Raw genomic sequence first — 26,798 nt, 5'->3', positions numbered from 1 at the left:
ATCCCATCCATCCCATGTTCTGCATTTATACATGTGGGTATTTAGGCCTGGTGTTCTTAATATGTCCAGGTTATGTATGTTTCAGTTGTGCATGACACTCCCAAAGCGCAGGTACATGGGTAAGCTTATGTTGGCATGGTGCAAGTTGCTTAATGTGCATTGTATCCCTCTGCGCTCCTTCGACATACGTTGTGTGAGTCCTATGTGCCTCCCCCTTCTTGCACATGACATATAAGCATACATTTCCCCCATGCAACTTACCATGCATTAGTGGTGTTTCCTGGTATTCTGTGCTGTCCTGTCCTTTATCCCTGTGACGATTTCTTCCAGGATGACCTCTGCAACCATCTTCTCTATCTCATTCATGTCCTCTTGCTGTGCTGGACTCCCACCTCCAGTTTGCAGTGCTGCCTTCCTATTCTGTGCCATTTTTTCCATGGTCCTTCTCTTGCAGTCATGCCAGTGTTTCTTGCACTCAGTCTATGTTCTCCTAACCTCTGCCACATTGTTGACTTTATCCACAATCTGCTGCCAGATTGCCTCTCTCCTTCCAATTGGCAATTTAGAGGTGATGAAGAGTTGATTTTGATGGTCCGTCACCTCTCTCACAGGTATTTCGTGCTCCTCTGCGCTGAAACAACACTTCCTCTTTTTCTTCTCCCTTCCCTGGGTCTTGTCTGTGTCCTGCTGGCTGGTTCCTGGTTGACTGGGGTCTCCCTGGGGTCTCTCCTGGCTTCTGGAATCTATTTTGGGGCTCCTTTGCACTGTTTGCTCAGTATGCGTCTCTTTTTGATGCTATTGCGGTCAAAAATGGTGCATTTCTGCTTTGCGACATGCTTCCATGTTGTAAACCAGATTAGAGTCATTTTTCCTCCGTTAACGTCATTTTGCCTTATGAAAAGGCGCAATGGTTAACGTGGGAAAAAATGACTCTAAACATTTTTAGCGCCACCCAGCGTCAGAGTATAAATTTGAAGCCCGACTGGCGATAAAAAAAAAACGCTAGTCAGCACTAACCTTTTTTGACGCAGACCTGCGTTAGCACAGTTTTGCGTCAAAAAGTATAAATCAGGGCCTAAGTACTCAGAAGGGGCAATCACCAACTCCACTGGACTCAGAGAAAGCTTGAGAAAGTGCACATTGCACAAAAAACTACATGGACTTTAGAAACATGGAAAAGAATAATTAAATGCTGGAGGGTTCTCAAACAAGAAGGCGCTTATGTTTGAGATCTGACATAGGAATGCACTCAGTCCGATGTGCCACTTGCGCTGCCATCCTGGTCCAAAAGGCATGCCAAGATTAACTTCGTGCAGGTCTCCCAACTGCTAGCAACCAACCAACAAAGGAAATGAGAAAGAAACTATCGTTTTATCATTGCTCATTTTTTTCTTAAATCTTGTATTGACCTATTTTACATCGACATATATATGAACCACCCTTATTTTTTCTTTCTTAGAAATATCGCTCACTAACAAATAGTGTTTAATTGTTTTTTGTTATCATTTAGTGTTTAACTTTTACTCTACGTATCGCACAGAAAAGCATCTGATTGCAGGAAATCAGTGTACGTTAGTTCAGTCGGTACTTACCCAACATAATATAAAGTTCAATAATGCCACTCCTTGTGAGTAAGAAAAATTATAAAGCAGAGGGGTAGAGGTGGTATGAATGGGCCACATTGCAGTCACACTGGTGGATAACAAATTAAGGAGGCTTGGCACCCAGTGGCTGAAGCGCTTAATCGCTGGGTGGCACAGTCCCTTGGAGTAGGGTAGAAGGGAAAGTTCCCCCGCCCTTAGTGAAGGCGGCATTGGAGAGTATTTAGTTGAAGGGGAGTAAGCTGGAATACAGGGATGCAGGTTAAATGGGGTGGCGTTTCCTTATGCCTCTTAGGAAAGTGTCCAGTGACGTGGAAAGGATGGAGAACGAGCTTAGGAGGTTGAGAAAAGAGCTGGCTGCTTTGCATGTCAAACAGGAGACCATCCATCAGACTGTGGAGGGTGCAGCGGCAAGAGGTGAACAAGCGAAGATAAATGTGCTGTGTTGGAAGTGAGGGTTGTGAAACAGGAAATCAAGTGCACCCACATGGCACCATCACAGGTGTAGGTGAGAGCTTCAGTGTGCCAAGGCGGTGGGATTCTACTGCAGGGAATGGATCCGTCACAGATATTGAAGTGGACTGGAGTTGGCATGAAGAGTTTGAGTGGCAGATGTTTATAGAGATGAGGGTAATGAGAAAATTAAAATAAGGCAAATGTTGAAAAATAAGATGCAAGTAAAAGGGGGGGGTCTATCAAAATATGCATATTGTGTAGGATTACACTCAAATTCAATTAACAGAGATTGCTAAAATGAGAGAAACCGGGAGCGGGCGTGTTTACAAAGATAATGCGCTGTTGTGATACTTTTGCAAATAGTGTGCATTTGATATCTGCATAGCTAGTTAGATAGAAAGTGTCACGGCAGAAAATGGCAACCGGCAAGCAAAAGGCTAAACCTTCCGCACATCCCTGAGATGAGCCAAAGCATAAAGAATCACAATAAAGAAAGGAAGGAGGGGGTGGTAAAATTAAACAAAAAATATACCCAGACCTCCTCGGGGACGATTGGCATGTCATGGAGACTTTTTATGCTGCTAATGCGGCCATTTTCAGGGGATCAGAGCAATGGGAGTTAGCTCCGGCGGTAGGAGGCCACATGTACTATATTTTTCACAAAAAATAAACCAGATGTAATCGCATTGCTCAATGGAATTGCATGTCACCCTAATTAGTTGAACCCCTTATGAATTACCGAGTGTTGGAGACATCATTAACAGCTAAGAGTGACCTGCAATAAAGGCATAACCTGCAAAAATTAAAAGGTCAGTTGTCAAGGGACAACCATAGTGCTATGGTGTTAGTGGCTGATGTTCCAGAATACATACTGGGCTTGAATATACTTCTGGGAAAAGCATTAGACATAGAATTGTGTGGATAATTCAAATAAAAAAGAGAGAATATTATTGTGGGACTTGTAAAGTGAAGCCCTCTATTCATTATGCCTCAAGCTGAGCCTTTGTGTGCGTGAAACATCTGCAGTAGGACTGGAGGGCTCTTGGCACTTCTCTAAACCTGATATACACACAAGATTGAGGCTGATGTTTGTCCCAGAGCACACAGCCAAAACATGCCCGTTTTGTAGAATCAAGGTAGTCTTTGGGAGGGGTAATCAACAGTCCTGAAAGCCCTAGGGAATGAATGAGAATGTGAAAATGGCAAAAAAATAAACCTACATTGTCATGTGATATATGAAAAAGTACAGCAAAGGGCTGGAAGGTTCTTGAACAGGAGGGGGTAGTTGTCAGCTGGATTGATAAAAGTGGGCTTTGTGTCCGTTGTGTGAGACTTGACACAAGAAAGAACCCAGGCCCATATTTATACTTTTTGACGCAAAACTGCGCTAACGCAGTTTTGCGTCAAAAAAATTAGCGCCGGCTAACGCCATTCTGAAGCGCTATGCAGGCGCCGTATTTATTGAATGACGTTAGCCGGCGTTAGCCGCCGGCGCCGTCTGGTGTACGTTAAAAAAAACTACGTACACCAGGCAGCGCCGGCGTAGGGGGATATGGGGCTTGGGCGTCAAGAAATGGGGCAAGTCAGGTTGAGGCAATTTTTTCGCCTCAACCCGATTTGCGCCATTGCTTTTTCACTCCCAACCCCCATAGAAATGAGACTCCTGTCTTAGCAAAGACAGGAGTATGCCCCCTTGCCCAATGGCCATGCCCAGGGGACTTCTGTCCCCTGGGCATGGTCATTGGGCATAGTGGCATGTAGGGGGGCACAAATCAGGCCCCCCTATGCCACAATTTTTTTTTTTTTTTAAACTTACCTGAACTTACCTTAATGTCCCTGGGATGGGTCCCTCCAGCCTTGGGTGTCCTCCTGGGGTGGGCAAGGGTGACAGGGGGGTCCCTGGGGGCATGGGAGGGCACCTCTGGGCTCCTTCAGAGCCCACAGGTCCCTTAACGCCTGCCTTTTGCAGACGCTAAAAAACGGTGCAAAAGCGGCCGTACGTCATTTTTTTTGACCCGCCCACTCCCGGGCGTGAATTTTGCCCGGGAGTATGAATCCGACGCACATGCCTCGGAGTCGATTTTTTAGACGGGAACGCCTACCTTGCATATAATTAACGCAAAGTAGGTGTCCACGCTAAAAAATTACGCTAACTCCATGGACTTTGGCGCTAGACGCGTCTAACGCCAAAGTATAAATATGGAGTTAGTTTTGCGTCGGAATTGCGTAAAAAAAAAAAACGCAATTCCGGCGCAAACGGAGTATAAATATGCCCCCCAGTGCATTGTGTCACTTGCCTTCAATTTAGGTTCTGCAGCTGTGCTATGACTAACTGAGTGCAGGACTCTCAGCTGCAAACAACCAACAGGCAAGGGACATGAGAAAGAAAATATTACATTTGTTACGCTTGTTTTATCATTGCTGTTATTTGCTTAATCATGTTATTGAATTACTGCATGTGCACATTTACTTGAACCATCATTATTATTGTTTGCTAATCAAAATTGATTGTAACAAATACTGCTAATTTTTTTGATGATTTCTTTATTCATGGAATGGGCCACTTACTCTGCTGTACTGCACAAAGTACCTGATGGTGGGAAATCAGTGTATTTTAGTATAGTTGGTACCAACCCAGCATAAGACAGACGGTGCCTTTAAATATATCAATGCTTGGTGATGCCTGCTTACTTTAGCCTTTGCAACTGGTCTCACTGCTATCCAATGGAAGAGTCAGCCTTGACTTGGGTCATACAGAGAGGTTACCGAACAGAGATGAATTGATGTTTAAAACATATATATCTAAAGAGGGACCTGAAAACATCATCAGATGAATTATTACATACATTACAAGATCTACTAAAGCAGGACAAATGTTTAACAAACTTTGAAAAGTACTGTAAGCCAATCAGGTGAATTGAAGAGACATTACAACTCACCCTTCAACACTCACAGTACAGCCCTTAATCTTAAGGATAAAGTAGTCCACAGTTATATGGGTGTTGACCATAAAAGAAAATGGCCATCTAACTTTAACGTTTTTAAAAATTACATTAAAGGTAAGGTTTATAAATGTATTGTCAGTAAAATGGAAACCACTCTTCCCAATGGGAAAAAAAGTTGATCCATCAATTTATAATCTGTGGTACAGACTTTTGTGCTTACATATTAGAAATATTTAGAATGTTTTTTCCTATCTATTAGCGCATGATGGAATTCATGAGAGCTATCAAACATGCTGACCACAAATATTCTCTGGCCAGACATTTTGAATTATGCCATGATACTGTAAGCCAATCAGGTGATTTGGAGAGACATTACAACTCACCCTTCAACACTCACAGTACAGCCCCTAATCTTAAGGATGAAGTAGTCCACAGTTATATGGGTGTTGACCATAAAAGAAAATGGCCATCTAACTTGAACGTTTTTAGAAATTATATTATAGGTAAGGTTTGTACATGTATTGTCAGTAAAATGGAAACCACTCTTCCCAATGGGAAAAAAAGTTGGTCCATCAATTTATTATCTGTGGTACAGACTTTTGTGCTTACATATTAGAAATATTTAGAATTATTTTTCCTATCCATTAGCGCATGATGGAATTCATGAGAGCTATCAAACATGCTGACCACAAATATTCTCTGGCCAGACATTTTGAATTATGCCACAACAGGAATGTAGATTTACTCCTTGGCCTTGACAAGGTACCACCTAGTATCAGAGGAGGTGACCATGGGAGGGAGGAAACTAAGAATAATTGAATATGAATACATCATAGAACTGAGCATGAAAGAACTGACTTGGCTAAATAAATATAAGGATTTATTTGTACTCATCAGATGAGCTAAAGTAGTATACATTCCTATCTCTGACATTATAGTACAATTATATTGTATAGTCACCACGTCCTTGTAATTTCTTAGTAACACTGAGGGGGATGGACAGGGTGTAAGATGGATGAGTGGCCCCTTTCTGGTATTAGTATTTATCAGTTGCAAAGCACCATGAGCATCTGTCATTATGGTGAAAACATGAGAACTCTGGATACTCCAATTCACTGATGTTAGGGAATAGCGCCCACTGGGGCAATGTAATCTTTATTAGTGGAGGATATGATGAAAGTCTGTACCAGAGATTAACAACCACTAGCATCAGACTTATACCTTTATGACATGTCCACTTGAACATTTCATTCAAGTAACATTATGCAATACGATCTGTACTCATATACATGAATGGGGGTTGTCGTACTACAGTGACATTGTGCCTGATTATGACTTTGGTGGTCCCACCACGGGACCACCAAAGCCGCAGGGAGGCCACCACTGCCATGGCAGTGGTGTCCCCCTGACTGTATTACAATGTTCCCGCAGGGCTGACTGGCGGAAACATTGTATTACAAGGTTCCCTTCGGGCTGCCCAGTGGGGACAGTGCTACGGTATTGGCCCCTGCTCTGTTAAGGGAGCCAAGGTCAATACTGTAGCACCTCACCACCACTGGAATGCACACTGTCTGCATTATGATGGTGCTGGGCAGTGTGGCCCCTGCACTGCTTTTCCACCAGCCTTTCCTTGGCAGGGTGACTGCCTTGGAAAGGCTGGCAGAAAGTGGTGTTGTATTCTGCCAGGCGGTGCTGAGTTCAGCGCCATCCTGGCTGGTTACAACTACAGCTTCTGTCGACCCGTCGGGAACCAAGTTCCTGGAGGAGACAGCGTCTCCAGGTGGGTCCGCCCGCCAGAGTTGTAATGTGGGGGTTATACCACCACAGTTGCGACGTCCAACCATCACCTCGAGGCTGGCGGTCCTGCCGGCCTTGTAATGAGGCCTATAGCCTGTAGTGAAATCTCACATAATCTTAAACAATATGTTTACCAATATGTTTAACACACATGTATGTATCTCTGTCCTCATAGTTATGATATGCAAGGTTGATCACTTTAAGCATTAATCACTTTATGCATCACCATCCATTAAAAAGAAACAGCTTGCTGCATTACAATGTAAAGTTGAATATGCTATGAATTTATCATGAGTTGCATTTTGTGAAAGTCCTATTTTTAAGTTTATTAAGGATGGTAACTCTTAAGAATATATGCAAATAAAGTGAATATCAATATACACTTGCAAACATTATTATGCAAAATGCAATCCATTAGAATTTTTAGTTTTACTTAATTTTACTTGTCATTTGATATCTTATAATTAATTGAATGCTGTCATCAGGAAATGTGATCAGACAATAGTATTTCTTCCATTTCATGGTTGCTGGAAATGCATTTTTATAGTGGATGGGGCATTTCACTCTAATTTGACAAAGGTTTGTTGATTAGTTAAAACGTGCCACAGAGTGAATAAATATTGGATATTAGTGGAATGCTGGATCTTTACCCCATGTGTGGGAAGTTGGTGACAAAATAAAACCGGTCTCACCCGCAGCCAGACACTGGCACTGTTAGGTGGAAACAGCCATATTTTGGAGGTCTCTGCCACTGTGTAGTTATAGTTAGGTCTGTTTTCCATAGAAAGAGCTTTTTTTATATTTTTACTAATAACTTTGGGGCCGTCTGACAAATCTTCAGAAAAAATGTCCATCAACCTCACCTCCATCCTGGGAAATTTTGTGGTGCTCTGTTAAGCTGGGGATGAGAAAAAAAGAGTGGGGTTCCCAAAACAAAATTTCCACATGCAATTTCCATAAGGAATTTTAGAGAGCACTACAGTGGCTGAACTTAATTACACCAAATTTGGGAGAATGACAGCTCTTTACCCAGAAAGTATATATTTTTGTGATTTGTTGTAGATCTTGTCAGCAGTTTTGAGAAACATAAGGTTAAACATATATAGTTATATTGAATGTTGGACTGAAATAAAAAGAAATCAAGCCTTCTGATTGTCTGATGGGGCTTTTTTGGAGCAGACGATCTGTTTGCCTGGTCGCCACTTGAACAGAAATTTTGCGGCAGCCATTACACGACTCGGCTCTGCTTATAACCTCAAAGATTGCATCCCTCATGTTTCATAACATCACTGACAACTACACTGATTGCATCACATTTTTTTTGCAGTTTTAAATAGCGTAAACTTGACACAAAGGTATTGGAGTGCTTTACATGAGCACCAGCTACATTACTCTTAGTTTTTTTAGGTAGGGGAGATTTAGGGCCTGATTATGACCCTTGCAGATGGGATACTCCTTCACAAACGTGTTTGCCCGCTGTTTTACAAGTTCCATAGGATATATTAGAACAGAATATCTGTCATGTTTGTGAGAGAGTATCTCATCCGCCAAGGTCATAATCGGGCCCTAGGGCCCTCATTTCGACCTCAGCGCTTTTTTTTAAAGACCGCTGAGGTACCACTGTGCTGAAGACCAGCAGTGCAGGCGGTTTTCCACGCGGCGTATTATGACTGCTGGCAGCCCTTCGTCCTTTTTCAGACAGAGAGCCGCCAGCAGCCATACTGGCAGTCAGCGGGGAATTGGAGGTTGCTCCACCTCCACCGCCCCGTAATCAGAACACCGCCCACCGAATCACGTCCCATGATTCGGTGTGGCGGTGATCTGGTGACGGGGTGCTGGCGGCGGAGCAGCCCCCATGAATCCCGTCCCCTCCCAGAGGCTCAACGGACAAGGTAAATTGATCGGCCGTTATGGGAGGGGGGTGTGGGGGTGTTGTGTGTTGTGTGCGTGCATGTGGGTGTGCGTGTGAGTATGTAGAGGAGGTGTGTGAGTGCGTGTATGCATGCGGAGGTGTGTTGTGTGTATGGGAAATGTCTGCGGGTCGGTCTGTGTGCATGTCTGTTTGTATGTGTGCGGGTATGTGTTGTAGTGTATGTCTGCGTGTAGGGGTGTGTGTATGTGCATGTTGGGTGTGGGGGTGTGGAGAGAGTGTATGTATGTGTATGTTGGGGGTGGGGGTGGGGGTGGGGAGGGTGTGTGTGTATGTGCATGTTGGGCGTGGGGGTGGGGAGGGGGGTCCTGCCACCTTTGGGAGGCCCCTATCTGTGCCAGGGAAGGAATTCCCTGGCACTGATAGTGCCTACCGCCATGGATTTAGTGGCGGTTCCAAACCACCCGAAATCCATGGCGGTATGCAGGGTCCTGATACCGCCGGCAGTCTGGTGACGGCCACCGGGCTGGAGACCGAAGTCTCCAGCCCAGCAGTTGTCACCGCCCTGGCGGTCGGAGTGGAGAAGCGGCAGATGACCATGGCGGTAACCGCCATGGTCATAATTCCATTTTGTTTTCCACCGGCCTGTTGGCGGTATTACCGCCACTTCTCCCCCGTCCGCCAGGGTTGTAATGAGGGCCTAAGTGTTTTGCCCAGAAACACAGGATGCTGAGCCAACACCAAGGCTCGAAATTGGTTCCCCAGTTACAAAGTCGGCAGCTCTGGCCTTAACGCAGCATCCTTTCCCAAATGACATAATTGATGTCAATGTATAGGATGGCGGGGCACAAATTCCACTTAACTCTTTAACCTGTAACTAGTGAACTTCAGTTTTTTTTTGTTTAAAATGCTATGCCGTCACTGTAACCTTTGTTTTTTTCAGTGAATTTCTGATTTTTTTGGGTGTGAAATATAAATAAAATCACACACATACACATATACAGGGAGTGCAGAATTATTAGGCAAGTTGTATTTTTGAGGATTAATTTTATTATTGAACAACAACCATGTTCTCAATGAACCCAAAAAACTCATTAATATCAAAGCTGAATATTTTTGGAAGTAGTTTTTAGTTTGTTTTTAGTTTTAGCTATGTTAGGGGGATATCTGTGTGTGCAGGTGACTATTACTGTGCATAATTATTAGGCAACTTAACAAAAAAAAATATATACCCATTTCAATTATTTATTATTACCAGTGAAACCAATATAACATCTCAACATTCACAAATATACATTTCTGACATTCAAAAACAAAACAAAAACAAATCAGTGACCAATATAGCCACCTTTCTTTGCAAGGACACTCAAAAGCCTGCCATCCATGGATTCTGTCAGTGTTTTGATCTGTTCACCATCAACATTGCGTGCAGCAGCAACCACAGCCTCCCAGACACTGTTCAGAGAGGTGTACTGTTTTCCCTCCTTGTAAATCTCACATTTGATGATGCACCACAGGTTCTCAATGGGGTTCAGATCAGGTGAACAAGGAGGCCATGTCATTAGATTTCCTTCTTTTATACCCTTTCTTGCCAGCCACGCTGTGGAGTACTTGGACGCGTGTGATGGAGCATTGTCCTGCATGAAAATCATGTTTTTCTTGAAGGATGCAGACTTCTTCCTGTACCACTGCTTGAAGAAGGTGTCTTCCAGGAACTGGCAGTAGGACTGGGAGTTGAGCTTGACTCCATCCTCAACCCGAAAAGGCCCCACAAGCTCATCTTTGATGATACCAGCCCAAACCAGTACTCCACCTCCACCTTGCTGGCGTCTGAGTCGGACTGGAGCTCTCTGCCCTTTACCAATCCAGCCACGGGCCCATCCATCTGGTCCATCAAGACTCACTCTCATTTCATCAGTCCATAAAACCTTAGAAAAATCAGTCTTGAGATATTTCTTGGCCCAGTCTTGACGTTTCAGCTTGTGTGTCTTGTTCAGTGGTGGTCGTCTTTCAGCCTTTCTTACCTTGGCCATGTCTCTGAGTATTGCACACCTTGTGCTTTTGGGCACTCCAGTGATGTTGCAGCTCTGAAATATGGCCAAACTGGTGGCAAGTGGGATCGTGGCAGCTGCACGCTTGACTTTTCTCAGTTCATGGGCAGTTATTTTGCGCCTTGGTTTTTCCACACGCTTCTTGCGACCCTGTTGACTATTTTGAATGAAACGCTTGATTGTTCGATGATCACGCTTCAGAAGCTTTGCAATTTTAAGAGTGCTGCATCCCTCTGCAAGATATCTCACTATTTTGGACTTTTCTGAGCCTGTCAAGTCCTTCTTTTGACCCATTTTGCCAAAGGAAAGGAAGTTGCCTAATAATTATGCACACCTGATATAGGGTGTTGATATCATTAGACCACACCCCTTCTCATTACAGAGATGCACATCACCTAATATGCTTAATTGGTAGTAGGCTTTCGAGCCTATACAGCTTGGAGTAAGACAACATGCATAAAGAGGATGATGTGGTCAAAATACTCATTTGCCTAATAATTCTGCACTCCCTGTATATTCAACCCCTTGCAATGCAGTGTTGTCATAAATTATGTCATTTCAAAGGTCTTCTTTGATGTAATCAGTGTTGTCATTGTAAATGTCATTAGTGATGTAGCATGTGGTTTTGCATGGCGAGGGCACAAGTTTTACTTACCTCTAGAGGTGTGAGACATAGCTTAAGCCATAGTGGATGGGGTCCCATATGACCTCATGACGGGAAGCAGCCTAAACCACGACTCCCGAACAAGAAAGTTGTGGACAACAAAAGCGGAACAACGCTTTCGTTAACCACAACTTCCTTGTTTGGTGCCTTAAACACGCATGTGCTGAACCACGCACATGCGTGGTTAAGGCACAGAAGAAGGGAGTCGGCTTCGGAGGAGGACGTGATCAGGTATGTAGGGCTGGGACTGGGGCTTCTTTGGGGCAGGGGTGGGAGGCAGGGTATTTTTTGTTTTTGGGGGTGGGGGTAGGGGTGGTTGTGGTTTAGGGGCAGGGGAGGGGGGGTTGGGGCATTTTTCGATTTAGGGGCGGGGTGGGGAGTTGGGGTGGTTTTAGGTTTTAGGGGCGGGGTAGGAGGTTGTGGTGGTTTTAGGGGTGGTGGTAAGGGTAGATTATGTTTTTGGGGCAGAGGTGGGGGTTGGCGTGGTTTTAGGTTTTAGGTGCCGGTGGGAGGTTGCAGTAGTTTTAGGGGCAGGGTGGGAGGGTTGGGGTGGTTTTAGGGGCGGGTGGGGTGGTTTGGGGTGATTTTAGAATTTAGGGGCGGGTGTGGGGTCGCAGTAATTTTAGGGGTGGGGTGGGGGTTGGGGTGGTTTTAGGGGCAGGGGTGGGGTGTCACGGTAATTTAGGGGCATGTGGTTGCGGTAATTTTAGGGGCAGGTGGGGTAGTTTTAGGGGCAGGGGCAGGGGTTGGGGTGGTTTTAGGTTTTAGGGGTGTGGGTGGGGGTCACAGTAATTTTAGGGGCGGGGTGGGAATGTTAAGGCATTCGTGGTAAAGGCATTAGGGGTAACATCGCAGTCGCTGTTACGACCGAGTTGTTCAGGCATGCGTGGTTCCAGCTTGTGTTGTTCCGACATACATTCCCCCATTCCTGGCTAAAAAAGGATTGGGCCCTAAAGGAATGGAGCCCTTGTTTAGTAGTTCAGCTGGGGGAATGTGGCCGCATGCCACTACCCCTCATTATTGACATCAGCCTCAGGGCATGGGGACCCTGGGACCTAAAACAGCTTAGGAAGTGGGGGTCGCAAGCTCCCACCCCCCCAAAACAGTATGTTTTGCTGACCACCCAGGCCCTGACTGACCCTGTTTGTTTTGTTTTTTTAAACTTTTCGGAGGACATGGGACTGAGTCCCAGATTCCTAAGATGGTGCCACCACATCTCTGTTGATGTGGTGGCAGCCAGTCAGATCTAATCCTGAGGTCTGTTGGCTCCAGGGATCTTCCGCAGTGTACTATATACATCCATTTTTAAACATAATTTCTCAAAAACTACTGAACAGATGTACACAAAGAGCACGCTTTCTGGACCAAGTTATAGTTTTCTGCTAATAATGGTATTATTATATACCATTATATATAATATAATATATTATACTATATTATTATTATACTTCCATTCAGCCACTTCTTCTTTATCTCTGTTCAATTTCCTATGGAAAATTGCATGCGGAAAACTTGGTTTCGGGACCACCTCATTTTTCTGCCCGCCCACCCGATGGATCACCCTGAAACTTTCCAGGAAGGAGCTGAGGTGGACAAAAATATTTTTCAGGAAAACTTTGAAGATTTTTCAAAAATCACCAATTTAATAAGCAAACCCAAAAATGTTTTTCCTATGGAAACGTACAACTACTCTTTGGCCACCACTAGGTAAGTAATATCTTGCGACCCAACCCTGACTATTGTTGCACTGCCAGGCGTGTCACCAGAGGAGTCTTGCCCGGCCGAGAGCCACAGCCATTACAGGCCTGAAGTCATGACCTCAGGAACCACATGTCACCACTCAGCACCCAGGCCTGTCCGCGGGGCATGCTCTCTCTGCCACATTCTGGTGCCCACCACAAACTCCTGTGATGCAGCACAACTCCAAGAAGGTGGCCAGCGCAAAAGGTCCTACCGCTGTTCGAACCAGTGCCGGTGAAACATCCCTGCAGGCGCTACCCAACGGAGCCTAGGCATGCTGATCACCATCCCTGCACCTTCCCCCACACATGGACTGTGGGCCAAGGGGGGGAGACCCAGGAGGGCTCCCCGAGAGGTGGTACCCCCCTTCTTATGGCCCTTCCTGGAGATTGTGAGCAGCTGTGATCACAGGGCCAGTATACCAGGCCTGCCCCCCCAAGGAACTGTAACCTGAGTGGGGAGATATACCAGAGACAACTAGAGGCTGTGGCCTGCAACTGTCTATGGTGACTTCTCTTGTAAATCCCACCGGTCTTCCACACTTGGGGGTAGGATGCTCAAGGGGGCTCTGAGTGGATTGCACAGGACTGGCCATCATAATCTACCACCATGCAGTGACACAACGACAATGGTAAAGCAAAGACCCACCAACTCTGGTGCGGACAGGGGGGTGAATCCCACCCATCCCTCCTCAATGAGGCTGGTTGGGGCGCCTTGCTGACTATTCCACAAGATCAAGGGGGGGTGCTTTAATGAGATGCTGCATCCCTCAAGGACTGTAGTAAATCCTATCTTGTTTCAATGGAAAGCAGGAGTTAGCTTAGCCTTTGGATTGCAGACTCGTGCCCCCATCACCTAGTGACTTTTACCCTACTTAGTTTGCTCTGTTTTAGTGCACTTATTTAATAATATCTTTTAAGATGGCTGCCTTGTTTCTATTTAGGCCAATGTTTTAGTTTCACGTTATCAGTGCCACTGCGCTAAGGCGTCAATATCAAGCAACAAAGAGAAACAAACTATAGGTGTTCACATTAGGTACTTTCCTTCTTCATGCCTTCGAGGGAATTGTTTACATAAATTGCCGTCCCAAGCCTGTCTTGTTATCTATTGTTTGGGAACAGACCTACGTCAGGGGTCTGAACAAATCTGTATAAATGCACCTCACTTAGACATATAGTCAGAGGGATTCCGACCAGATGCCATCGCTGCTATCGATGCTGAACGTCGCCTTGACGCTGACCCAGTCTAAGCTAGAGACCTCATTCCAAAGTAACGAGGGTTGGGGGGGTATTCTCATGCACATGGCCTTGGCAGATTAGGTTTAACACACCTAGCTCTCTTCTCGGTTAGAGATTAGGTTCACACTATTAGGGTATTAGGACATATTTCATATCTCATGTCACCTCATGTCATTGTAAGATGGTGGGGGTCTTTGCAGTAATTACTCTTACCTTTACCATTCTGTTTCTTCCACTGTTCATTATCCTAATCATTGCAGCCCATGCAACTTATCGGAGATTGCAGTTTGGTTAAATAAAACCAGTTGAAAACTCTACTGCATCTCTTTCATTGCCTGTGTTTGATTAAACATGTTGTTCATGTGAGAAAGGGGTAATCTCCGTTTAACCACAACACTCCCTGAAATATCACACTCTTGAGTCCATGCCTAAAGGCTGCCACAAATCACCTTTTACTGTTTGGGTTTCTGGTGAGGTGCTGCTTATGAGCCGGGAGGGTTGGAATGAGAGTTGCGATTTGTTGTAGGACAGGCATAGTCACCTACAAACATAAGTAAAGTCATCCTTAAACCAGCAGTCTTACCTAGAGCAAGAGTCAAACTACGACATGGCGGCACCAACGATGGTATTTAGGCACTAATATGCTGATCCCCTGATTATCACTGTCACACATACTACAGGTACCTTAAGTACCATTATATGGAGACCTCCGTGGTCTTAGGGAAGATCCTCCTCAGCTGATCAGGGACCACCTAAGTAGGCTGTAGGCTATTCAATCTCCATCTCATAAAAGGATTTTTTACCCACTTGGTGTTCTATCTCTTTTTCCCATTTCACAATATGGCTAACGCCATAGAAATTCCTGAGAATGCTAGACAAGCATTAACGTTACACCTGGTTTAAGAGAAGAGAGCGGGATGTTACATTCATAGTGGAAGCTAGTGAAGCTTATCAAACCGAAACATTTTTATTCCTTGGTTCACTTTCCTAAGGAAGACAACACTACATTCGCATTCCACACTTACAGAATTGCAAATGTACCTCACCAGTACCAAGCATACCAGTATCATGAAATACCGCTCACTTATCAGGAGCATCAGAACTGGTTTGAACGCGCCCTACCACATGTAATACATCCTGGGAGATTAGGTCCCTTAGGTAATGACGGACCAACGTGGTCTATGTTTGCCACATATACACCTCACCCAGATACACAAAACATGTAGGCAGCAGACCTGTGAAACTAGTAAATTGAGCTAGTAACACTTTACAGACGACTTGTTCAATTCGTGATGTGAACTCCTAACACTATACCAGAGCGTCCAACACCACAATTAATCCACAAACAGTGTATATTATCATGGGTAAGGTACCCACGGAACGAGAGAAAATACCGTTCTGGATAGCCCAGAAAACACCTCAGCTGGAAGCTGTGTTTCCCCATATGGGACTGCAGGAGTTACACAGAAGTCTCTCAATGTGCTTGACCTTTGGGATGGTTCCTTTGGTGGATGACTGCACCACATGGGGTACAGTCGTCACTGCAATTTATACTACAGCACATGGTACCCCGACACTTGACAATTTACCGGAAGTGTTAAAACAAATTCAAAATTAGCACAGGGCTGCACTAGCCCTAGATTTGGGGATGAAATTAATGCATAACTTTGATGCTGTCTCTCAATTATACTCAGTAATATTAAAGGGGAATACGCCAGCGCCGCTGAGAGATTCCACACTTGGACCAGGAGAAACAGCTACTGAAAATTATTTCCAACACCTATACTGGTATAGGACGGGATAGTTTGGGAGCCAACCCGAAGAAGCTTGAAATACAGAGTACCACCCCCAAGGAGGGTACTAAACAAGCACAGAAGGGTTCTAAGAAGGGCTGGGATAAACAAAAACAATTTAAAAATAGACAAAATCAGAGAGCTGATTCTCCACACCTGGAGAACTCCGACAGGAGATATACTCTCAGAAATAGAGAAAACATAAAAGCTCCTGACAGATATACTGATTAACGTCCCTCTTGTTCCTTTTAGGATGCACTGGATAGACGTAGCGAGCGATGGTGCCGTCCCGATCGACGTCCTGAATACGTGAAACAGAAGAAAGACTCACCACAGTCTTCAGACAAAAAAGAAGAAAAGTCCCCACAGCAAAAGCCACAGTTTAAAATGAAAAGGGTGGCAGCACTGCCAGTTAAAAATGCCAGTACACTTGAGAACATTGCTGAAGAACAAGATGTGGGCAGTTACACTGTTAGACAGCGCAACAGAGGTCACGATATGTCGCCAGAGTCTGAAAGATCATCTGGATGCGTCAGCAAGTAGCGATTTCATTGCAGATGAGACTGCAGACAGGCGCGTACTCCCACCCAACAGGGTTTATGATTTAAATATCCAAATTGAGGGAGACGTGGAGCGCACTATTCGTGTGATATTCTGGGATGAACTTATTTATGATATCCTGCTGGCCGAGAGGGACTGGCCACCTGAGCACATGGGGAAGATGTAATTTAGCCTTCTTTCTCTGATCTTGTTCCAGAAGCAATAAAACAAGCCTATGCTGTAAATTGGGCTTTAGCGCAGGCACCTGCATTGTACCGCAATCATGTAGGTTGGGACAAGGACTCTCCTTGTCAGGTAATACCTATCATGTCTACACCCCAGCCTCAGCCACAATATCCTGTTAAACATGAAGTAAAAGCTCCAGGGAGGGAGATCCTCACTCAGCTTGAGTACCAGGGAGGAATTGAGCCCTGTGCCTCTGCAATGAATAACCTGCTATTCCCCATTGCAAAACCCGACCATTCCTACAGAATAGTCTTAGATTACAGACACTTAAACAGTCACACACGCACATATGGCATACAAAATTCACATAGCACAGCACTAATTAACATTATAGTGCACAAAAAATACAAAACAACCTTGGATATTTACAAAGTTTTTTCCGCCAGAACTTAGCATATGAAAGTTGGGACCTGAGCGCATTCTCATCTGGCTCACAAAAACGCTTCTGTCGTTTGCCCCAAGGCTACAGGAACCGCCCAGGGCTGTTCTCAGCCCGTGTAACATCAATATTACATGACGTTGTCCTTTGTGGATGATATCTACCTCACAGATGATGACCTCAACATTCATCTTGCCAGGGTCAATCAGATTGTGTTGGGATTTGCAGCCGTTGGCTACAAATTCAATTTTAGGAAAACTAAAATAGCCTTTCTCAGCATATTGTTTCTGGGATACAAGCTATCGAACGAGGGGAAGAGCTTGGCCCCGCACTTTCTGGAAAAATGTGCTCAACTCCACTCACCTAACACTCTCAAGAAACTACAGTCTTTGCTTGGTTTCTTTAATTTTGGCAGAACTTACGTTACTGACTATGCACAACGTATCAAGCCACTTTATGATTTAATATGCCCTGACTTTTCTAGCAGACACTGGACAATTGAACACACACACGTCCTTAGGGAATTGCAAGAGGACATGCTAGAAGCAAAACACATGCACATACATGACAACAAAACAAATTTGGTCAACAGAATAGTTGCTGGTTCCATTGGGTTCACTTATGTCACCTTCAGCGAGGGCGACACAGTGCCCATAGCATATAAATCACAATGCAGAACAATGTTTTGCACCTATAGAAAAAATTCTAACTGCAGTTCAGATGGCTGGTCATTAAGGAGAGGCCAGTTGCCCAAGAGAAGCGCATTATTGTCGTTACCCCGGTGCCAGCCTTAAGGGCCATCACCAAGCATTACATCCACGCTGGATTCAGTGGTAAACCTCCCTGATTGCCACAGATGTTGATTACATCTTTGATCCAAAACTTCAGACACAAGAATTTCGCCAACATGAACAGGAGTACCCCGCTCCTCTAGATATAATGCCTCTTGACAGATATCATGCTTTCATTTACACTGATGGTTCAGCACAGCAAGCTGTAGGTACCTAACATCAATACTCAGCCGCTTGCGCAGCCGTGAGCGGAGTGATGAAGGATGGTGTATTTCAACCTCACAATACCTACACGCAGACCTTTGGGGACTGCACAGCTCAGCTGACTGAACTCAAAGCCCTTATCCTAGTACTAGAACATACAGAGCCAGGATTGCTGACTTTAATTCTCTGTGACTCATACTACTGCGTCCAGTTTTACAATGATTATCTTAATCATTGGCGATTGAACGGGTTTAGAGACTCCAAAGGGAACACATAAAACACAAAACTCTATGGGGGAGGGTGGCTGATCAGAAGGAAAAACTAGCTTGTGTCCATGTAGTACAAACAGTGGGCCACCAACGTGTCGGAGTACACGTTATCGGCAACACTTTGGCTGATGAAGCAGCCAAATCTGCAGTAGCTACAGCTTCTGTGGCTGCAGTAACTCGTTCTCAGACGAGATTGGATAATGAAATTCTGATTGCTGTGAAAGCTTCGGTTGAAGGCAAGCCTCTTCCAAAAGCATACCCTACAAAATACTCTTACCACATCAGTGCACATAATGTTGCCTACTCAACAATTCCTGGGGTTGGAGATCGAGCGATCCCCAACCAAGACCAGAGATTAGATCTCATCAAAGCAGCACATGAGAGTGATGCTTCTGCTAATGCTGGTATTTCGGCCACAGTAACACTCTTGCAGAAACGCTTGTGGTGGCCAGGTTTATACAAACAGACAAAACAGTACATCTTTTTTTGTGACATTTGCCAGCAAATTAAGGGCTCCAACATCAAACACCCACAGCAGACATCCCTCTTAGTGTCCAATAGGCCATTACAATGTGTGTACCTTGGCCATTGCGTTCCCACTCAACCTGATGGTGCATTAAAATACATCTTAGTCGCTGTAGAATCTTGTTCTAGATTCCTGTGGGTATGGCCACAGCGATCGGATGATGCTTGATCTGTTATAAAAGACTTGCTGATCTTTATCGGTACATATGCGGTTGCAGCATTCAATACAGACTAGGGTCCTGCCTTTGCCTCCAAGGCATTCAGGGACACCATGGGGACGATGGGTGTTGAACTCCATCACTCCTCACCATACCATCCCGAGGGAAATTCGGTTGTGGAGAGGAGGAACTGTGATCTAAAGCAGTCCTTAACAGCTGGAGTATTAGGTTCTGGCCACAGTTGGCTTCATTACCTATATGGAGTCCAGAAAGCGCTAAATGATCTACCAAGAAGGTCCTTGGGGGTACGCACACCCTATGAGGTTCTCTTTGGGATACCTATGAATGTCTCAGATCTTGATGGCCCTTGTTTGGTGGCAGCAGACACACCTTTTGATATAAATGAACATCTCACAGTCTTACAGGAGCTTCAGCAATTTTGTGATGATAAATCATCCGCCAATGCTGCCACCTTAGGAATAGAGGATTTACCAACAACTTCCACTGGCTGGATTCCTAAAGTTGGGGACCTGGTTTGTGAGAAGATCACTGTGAAGAAGGAATTCGGTCCATCCTACAGAGCACTGGTCCCAGTCCTAGAAGTACAAGGTACCAGAACTGTAATCTCACCACCGCTGGCTGGTTCCAAATCAAACAGATTTATTTCCATTGATGACGTCAAACTTCACCATTTGGCCGATCCTGCACAGTAGACCCAGAGGACCCTTGGGTAGTTCCCGATCCCCTCTCACTACCCAACAGGACATACCTCTTCAAAGCAGAAATAACAACATTACTTCTGACTACACAAGTATGTCCAACGATGTTGCAAATACCTCCTTGACTGTGCGGAGGGCGGCAAATGAGCTCTTGCTGATTCCAGTTACTAGTTCAACTACAGCACCTGTCCAAGATTTGGCTGTTTTCTACACCAAAACAACATAGACTGACAACACTGTCTACTATGAGCCTCCACGCGATGTGGATCCATCTACCAGTAATGCACGTACTCCTGCATTTGCAGAGACTGCTTCTGGTTACTTTATCCATATTGATGACTTTTCTTCAGACTCCTCCACTCCTGTGATTGAAAATGTTTCAAAGACACGTAAGCTGTACCTATGGCTCAAAAATAACTATTAAATTCACCCGTGAAACTATTTATAGTTCTGCTTGACATTTTTTGCATTGTTTCTATGGATTGGTTTTGTGACTGTTTTCTTTTTACTTATAAATGGTCATTACCTCCCTGAACGCTCCTTTGTTGAGCCGGTGGATGAAGTCTTAACTCCATATCATTCCTCACATAAGGTCCGAAGAGGCTTGTCCCTTGTGAACATTTCAGCTGTACCTATTCCTGATGGGATTGTGTGGGACAATGTTCCATTTGATATATACGGGCCTACTGAGATCATTCAAATTCGACGTGTCTTCAAAGTTTCTATGTCTGATTTAATTACACCTGGTGTTGTATCTGATGAATGGGTTATCCAGACAGCTGATTCTATGTTACCTGAAATGAAGGACTATTTAGTATTTGAAAGTGATGATTTATACACAAGTACAAAGAATCATGGGGAAATGTTCTGCTATGACAATTGGGGACATTACTACCTGCACCGTGCCACTAGACATATACCAGTACTTAACTACACACAGTGAGAACACTGTTCAACACCATCTGTGGGGAGCCCAAAACGTTATTCAGATAAAGTTACTTATTTTTCTGGGCATGACACAAAACATCCAGAATCATATTATTTCAAATTACCTCCTTCAAAAATTAGGAACATTTTGCAAACTGCCACAAAACTGATTTATTCAGATTCCTTTGTTTCCCGTCTTGCAGTTGAAGGTGACGAATATTGGAAGAACACTATTGCTTTAAGGAGTGTATGGGAAACACATACAGGGTAGGGAAGCTTTATTTAGAGCATGCTGGATTCCTGGGCAGATGATCTTTTTAAGTGACACAATTCAACAGGCATCGTGTTTGGGGTTAGCAAAAATAAAGGAAAAAAACACACCCAATATCCCCACACCGGCAAAGTTTAATAATTGTCAATCCTTCCTGAATGTCACTGAGAAAGAACTAGATGCAAAGGTTCAGGCTGGTACCTATAACTCTTCACTTTCCAGTCACAACGGGTGGTTGATTTGGCCAATAAACACAAATAGGTACCAGGCACGTTTTGTGAATTCTTCAGGGGGTTTAAATATTAGCCAGCCAGACCCTCACTTTGTCTCGGGTCAACACATGGGTATAGTTACAACATACAGTGTGGGTAAACTGTGCCAACAGTGGGTACAGACTAACAAATTAGCCGCATTTAAGCAACATCTTAACAGTGTTTCTGAAGATGTAGCCTTGCAGGACTTCTTGCTAGGTCCTAGAAAGCCACGCTCTAAAATATTTATCTATGCCATATATAATGAGATCTGGAAGCTTTCCCAGCTGGAAGCTGCTGCACGTTTAAGGCAAATAGATAAGGATAACTTAGAAAAGGCTTTAGCTGTTGTCGACAACGGCATGAACACTCTGTCCAACAGGATTTATTCCCTGACAAACATCGTATCGTCTGCAATAGATATCATTCAGACAGACATGTCTTTTTTATCATGGACAAAGTCAGCTGCGTTCCATCATGCACTTAGGTTGGACATCACAAACTGAAACATCTTGCCGTGGGCAGGTACGAGCAACTAGGGAAGGCTATATTAAAGAAGAGTAGGAGTTGCCCTTTGATTACAAATGTCTGAACGGCAAAACAGAGGTCTTTCTCAGCAGAAGCGAATGTGAGACTACTGTTAGTCATTCAATGATCTGCAAGCAGGTGTCCCTTCACGGCCTTTGTAATGCGGGGGTCACAAACTTGGCCTGTTTTCTGAAGGGTACTCCCATCCCTTTAATTCGACTTGTAATTCATGTACTTTCAAATGGACGTTATGTGGTGCTGAGCAACCAAAGCTGTTGCAGTATGCCACCAGGAATTGGCTACCCAATTTCAGTCTCTAAGGTCGTTACGTGTTGTGGACAAGTTTTATTTCCCCCCACATGAGAGTAAAAGTATCAGAAATGTGGTCTCACATTGATACTGCTAATGTAAATTATGATAAGCTGAGCAGGCTAAAGGCGCTACTGTTCCAAAAACAAGTCGCGTTGATATTGGCTAGAGAGACGTATGCTCTCCAGAATGCAAGATCATCAGCAGAGATACAATCCCTATTAAATACCAACTTCCTCAAGCATTTTGGAGGGCTGGTATCCAGAATTTTCAGCGCTTCAAGCACTACTGGGATAGTCCACTTCTTTAAGGCTATTGGGTCTGGATTTGTGTCCATCTTCCAGACTGTCTTCGGAGTCACTCCATCGGTCATCCATTCACTATTTTGAAGTGTGTTTGGCGGCTTTCCTGTAATTTTGGCATTAATAGGCGGAATACTGCTGCTATTTCTTCTGATTCACAGTGGTTGCGTCTTTCCAACTACGGGAAGCAATGGAGCCCCTGCCAACAGCTCAACTGTGCAGTGAACACATGGGTCGGGTCTTTAATGCTCCGTTGCTGGAGGAATTGGAGCGTGCTTGGTCATTGTCATTCCGACCACTCCTATGGTGCGTGCAACCATTCTTTTGCTGCATATGGTGCCTCTTCGAACACTTGCCTACAGTGTGTCTTGCTTTTACACCGGTGCCTCCTGTGGACCAAGCACTGTTGATGTCCCCATTGAGGGTTTATTCTCTTTTGTGCCCCATGAGACTAAAGCGGATTCGCAAGGGCACTTATGAGCCGCCCTTGGAGAACGATCTGGCTCTTTTGGGTGCTGTGGAGAGTGCCACTCCTGCTTATGGACCTGCACAAGGGACTACCACGCACTACTGCTCCATGGATCCATCTGCCTATCCTGTCATCGATCTAACATCTGATGATGTAGCCTCTTTCCTGAGGCCCGTTCCTTTCAATGGCTTCAAAGACGCTCTTCAAGATCATGACTACTGTTAGAAAGATCTGATGATTGGCTTATTATGCCAAATTCAAAGTTTGCATTTATTGCCCTTACTTTGGCCTCCTGTGCTTGTCTTTGTATGTTTTTTAAGCTCTTTGGTTTTTAATATGTTTTAAATGTGATTTTTATCTGTTTTTTTATGCTTTTAACTTTTAGTCCAGAGCACTTTTTAGTATGGGGTTCGTTCACCTTTGGTGGCGGCAAACTTAATGGTGTCATACTTGTTACGGCAATGGGGAGGGTGTAGGGAATCCTATCTTGTTTTAATGGGAAACAGGAGTTAGCTTAGCCTCTGGTTGGCAGACTCGTGCCCCTGTCACCTAGTGACTTTTACCCTATTTAGTTTGCTCTGTTTCAGCCCATTTATTTAATTATATCTTTTAAGATGCCTGCCTTGTTTCTAGTTAGGCCTAAGTTTTAGTTTCACGTTATCAGTTCCACCACGCTAAGGCGTCCATATCAAGCAACAAAGATAAACAAACTGTAGGTGTTCACATTAGGTACTCTCCCTCTTCACGCCTTCGAGGGAATTGTTTACATAAATTGCAATCCCAAGCATGTCTTGTTATCTTTTGTTTGGCAACAGACCTACTTCAGGGGTCTGAGCAGATCTGTATAAATGCACCTCACTTAGACAGATAGTCAGAGGTATTCTGACCAGATTCCATTGCTGCTATCGATGATGCACTTTGCCTCGATGCTGACCCAGTCTTCGTGTCCCTACGAAGTCTGAGCTAGAGACCTCATTTCAAGGTAACAAGGGTTGGGAAGGCTCTTCTCATGGACATGGCATTGGCAGATTAGGTTTAACACATCTAGCTCTCTTCTAGGTTAGAGATTAGGTTCACACTATTAGGGTGTAAGAACATATTTCATATCTCATATCACTTCATGTCATTGCAAGTTGGTGTGGGTCTTTGTATTAATGACTCTTATCTTTACCATTGTTTCTTGCACTGTTTATTATCCTAATCATTGCAGCCCATGCAACTTATCGTAGATTGCAGTTTGGTTAAATAAAACCTATTGAAAAATTGACTGCATCTCTTTCATCGACTGTGTTTGATTGAGACATGTTCATGTGAGAAAGGGGTAGTTTCCTTTTAACCACAACACTCCCTGAGATGTCCCACTCTTGAGGCCATGCGTAAAGTCTGCCACAAATCACCTTTTACTGTTTGGGTTTTTGGTGAGGTGCTGCTTGTGAGCCGGGAGGGTTGGGACGACAGTTGGGATTTGTTGTAGGACAGGCATAGTTACCTACAAACATAAGTACTGTCACCTTACACCAGCAGTCTTGCCTAGAGCAAGAGTCAAACTACGACAGGATGTGACAACTACCCTGACGCCCAAATTAGGTGCAATGGTGGTCAACATGGGGCTCTTGTGAGCTGACAAAGCAAACCTATGATAGAGGGTGGAGGCAACTGAATCTACTTTAGTGGGCAAACACTCCACAGTGGGGGAGATGCAGCCCCACATTGAAGCCTCACTAGCAGAGATCTCACAACTGAGCGACAGAGCTGAGGATGTGGAAGGTCAATTGCGCTAGGACACATCCGACTGGTGGGAGTTCTTGAGGAGGCTTAAAGCCCCAATGTGGAACTATTCCTGGAAGATTGGCTTCTCCATGAGGTAATAGGCAGTGAACAATACACTTTTGTCTTCATAGAAACAGCACACAGAGTTCCAGGCAGGGCTCCCCCACTGGGCTCTCCACTTTGACACAGGGTGCAGTGCCTCTTCAGATACAGAGACCGCAACCACTTCCTGGAAGTTGCAAGGTCCAAGGGCCCCTGGTGGGATGAAATTGAATGGTGACTATATACCCAGACAATACAGCAGAGGTATGATGACTCAGGCGGTATTTTATGCCAGTCAATCAATCACTGCGTCAACAGGAACTGAGATACTCTCTCATGTTCCCAGCCAAGAAGTGGTCGTGGATGACAGCACCAATCTTTTTTTCAGAACCTAGTTGGATGCCTGGGAAGGCCTGGAGACTACGTAAGTGGCCCCAACACTACAGCATGCACAGCCAGAGAGAAAGGCGAGACATCCACGCCCCAACCAATGGCCACACTGGCCGCACTGGCCACCCAGGAGCAAGCCCACAAGTGAACAGGCGGCACTTGAACATGCCAAGGCCATGGCAGAACTGGAGTCATACCACAGCCTTACTCCAACTTACGGAGACTTTAATGACTTACTCTCCCAGAATACAGAGTGGGCCCTTTGTAACCTTCTTGTTGAGTGGCAGGGAGGACACAAGTAATACCTGTCTTCGGGCTTGGGCAACAGATGCACTTAACTGGTTACAGGCCATCAATGAGACGCACCTCTGTATCCAGACAGAACACATCAATTGAACTTTAAGTATGGTTTACATTTGGTTGTGGGCATGTTGCTCTCCCAACCATGGAGAGGGAGTTTGAGATTTTGTATTGGGTTTTAATTCTGCGGAACTGCAATATTCTGTTATGCAAGTGGCATAGAGGATGAAGCTCATCGCTGATCAAAGTAGACTGGCTCGGGCGGATGGTGAGAGTTGTATATTGATAGCAAACCTACGCACACAAATACCCACATATAATGCTATCCACTGGTGGTATGGCCACCCCTTGACAATGGCATCTGATATATATGTATCTGAGACAGGCTCACATCACATACCTACAAGAAAGACATATGACTGCTGCAGAACTCCGCAAATTTCTGAGCAGATGGTGAGGCCACATATTTGGCAATTCTTACTCGGATATGCCAGGTGGTACTCGTTTGGGTGCTGCTGGCAATTAACCCTACAGTGATCAACCCTGAAGGCAGATATGTGGTGTGGAGGGGACACTAGGCAGAACCCCAATCACCTTGCTGGCACTCTATGCCCCAACAGTAATTAGCAGCAGCTCTTGGCGGGCCACACACCCAAGCAGATACATGACCTGACAGCACCCAGCATATGGGGTAGGTATTTTAACACAGAACACAATGTCATCTTTGACATGCCCCTCAGAGGCACATGGCAAGGATGCCGCTTGTCACCGTTAATTTTTGCCCTGGCCGTGGAGCCCCGTGCATGCCTATTCCGCCTGCAGGGCTCAAAGCAGGGGCTCCCAGGTGTTAATTATTGGGAAGCCATCTTCGCTATGCAGACAATGCACTGGTGTACCTCAGATATGTGAGTAGAGACCTTGCAAGCGTAATGGAAGGTTTAGATGACTTTGGACACACATCTGGATTCAAGCTGAATGGGGCAAAGTCTGGCCTGTTTCCCATGCATAAACTCATGCAGGCAGAGGGAGAGGTGTTGCCTCAACTGGTGATGGCATGGTACCCCGAAACCTTCAAATACCTTTAAATGAACTCTTACCACTCCGAGGACAAGATAACTTAGTCATCACTGACATGTGCAGCTCACTGGCGTTGTGGGACTCCCTGCCGTTGTCCCTGACGAGCAGGGTGGCGATAGCCAAAATGCTGCCGCTGCCCCGACTATTATATCGCTTCTCAGGCCGCTCTTGGATGC

The sequence above is a fragment of the Pleurodeles waltl genome, chromosome 10 (assembly GCF_031143425.1).
Source record: "Pleurodeles waltl isolate 20211129_DDA chromosome 10, aPleWal1.hap1.20221129, whole genome shotgun sequence".
Classification (NCBI taxonomy): domain Eukaryota; kingdom Metazoa; phylum Chordata; class Amphibia; order Caudata; family Salamandridae; genus Pleurodeles; species Pleurodeles waltl.
The sequence above is the reverse complement of the archived record's forward strand: the minus strand, read 5'-3'. Positions refer to the sequence as shown.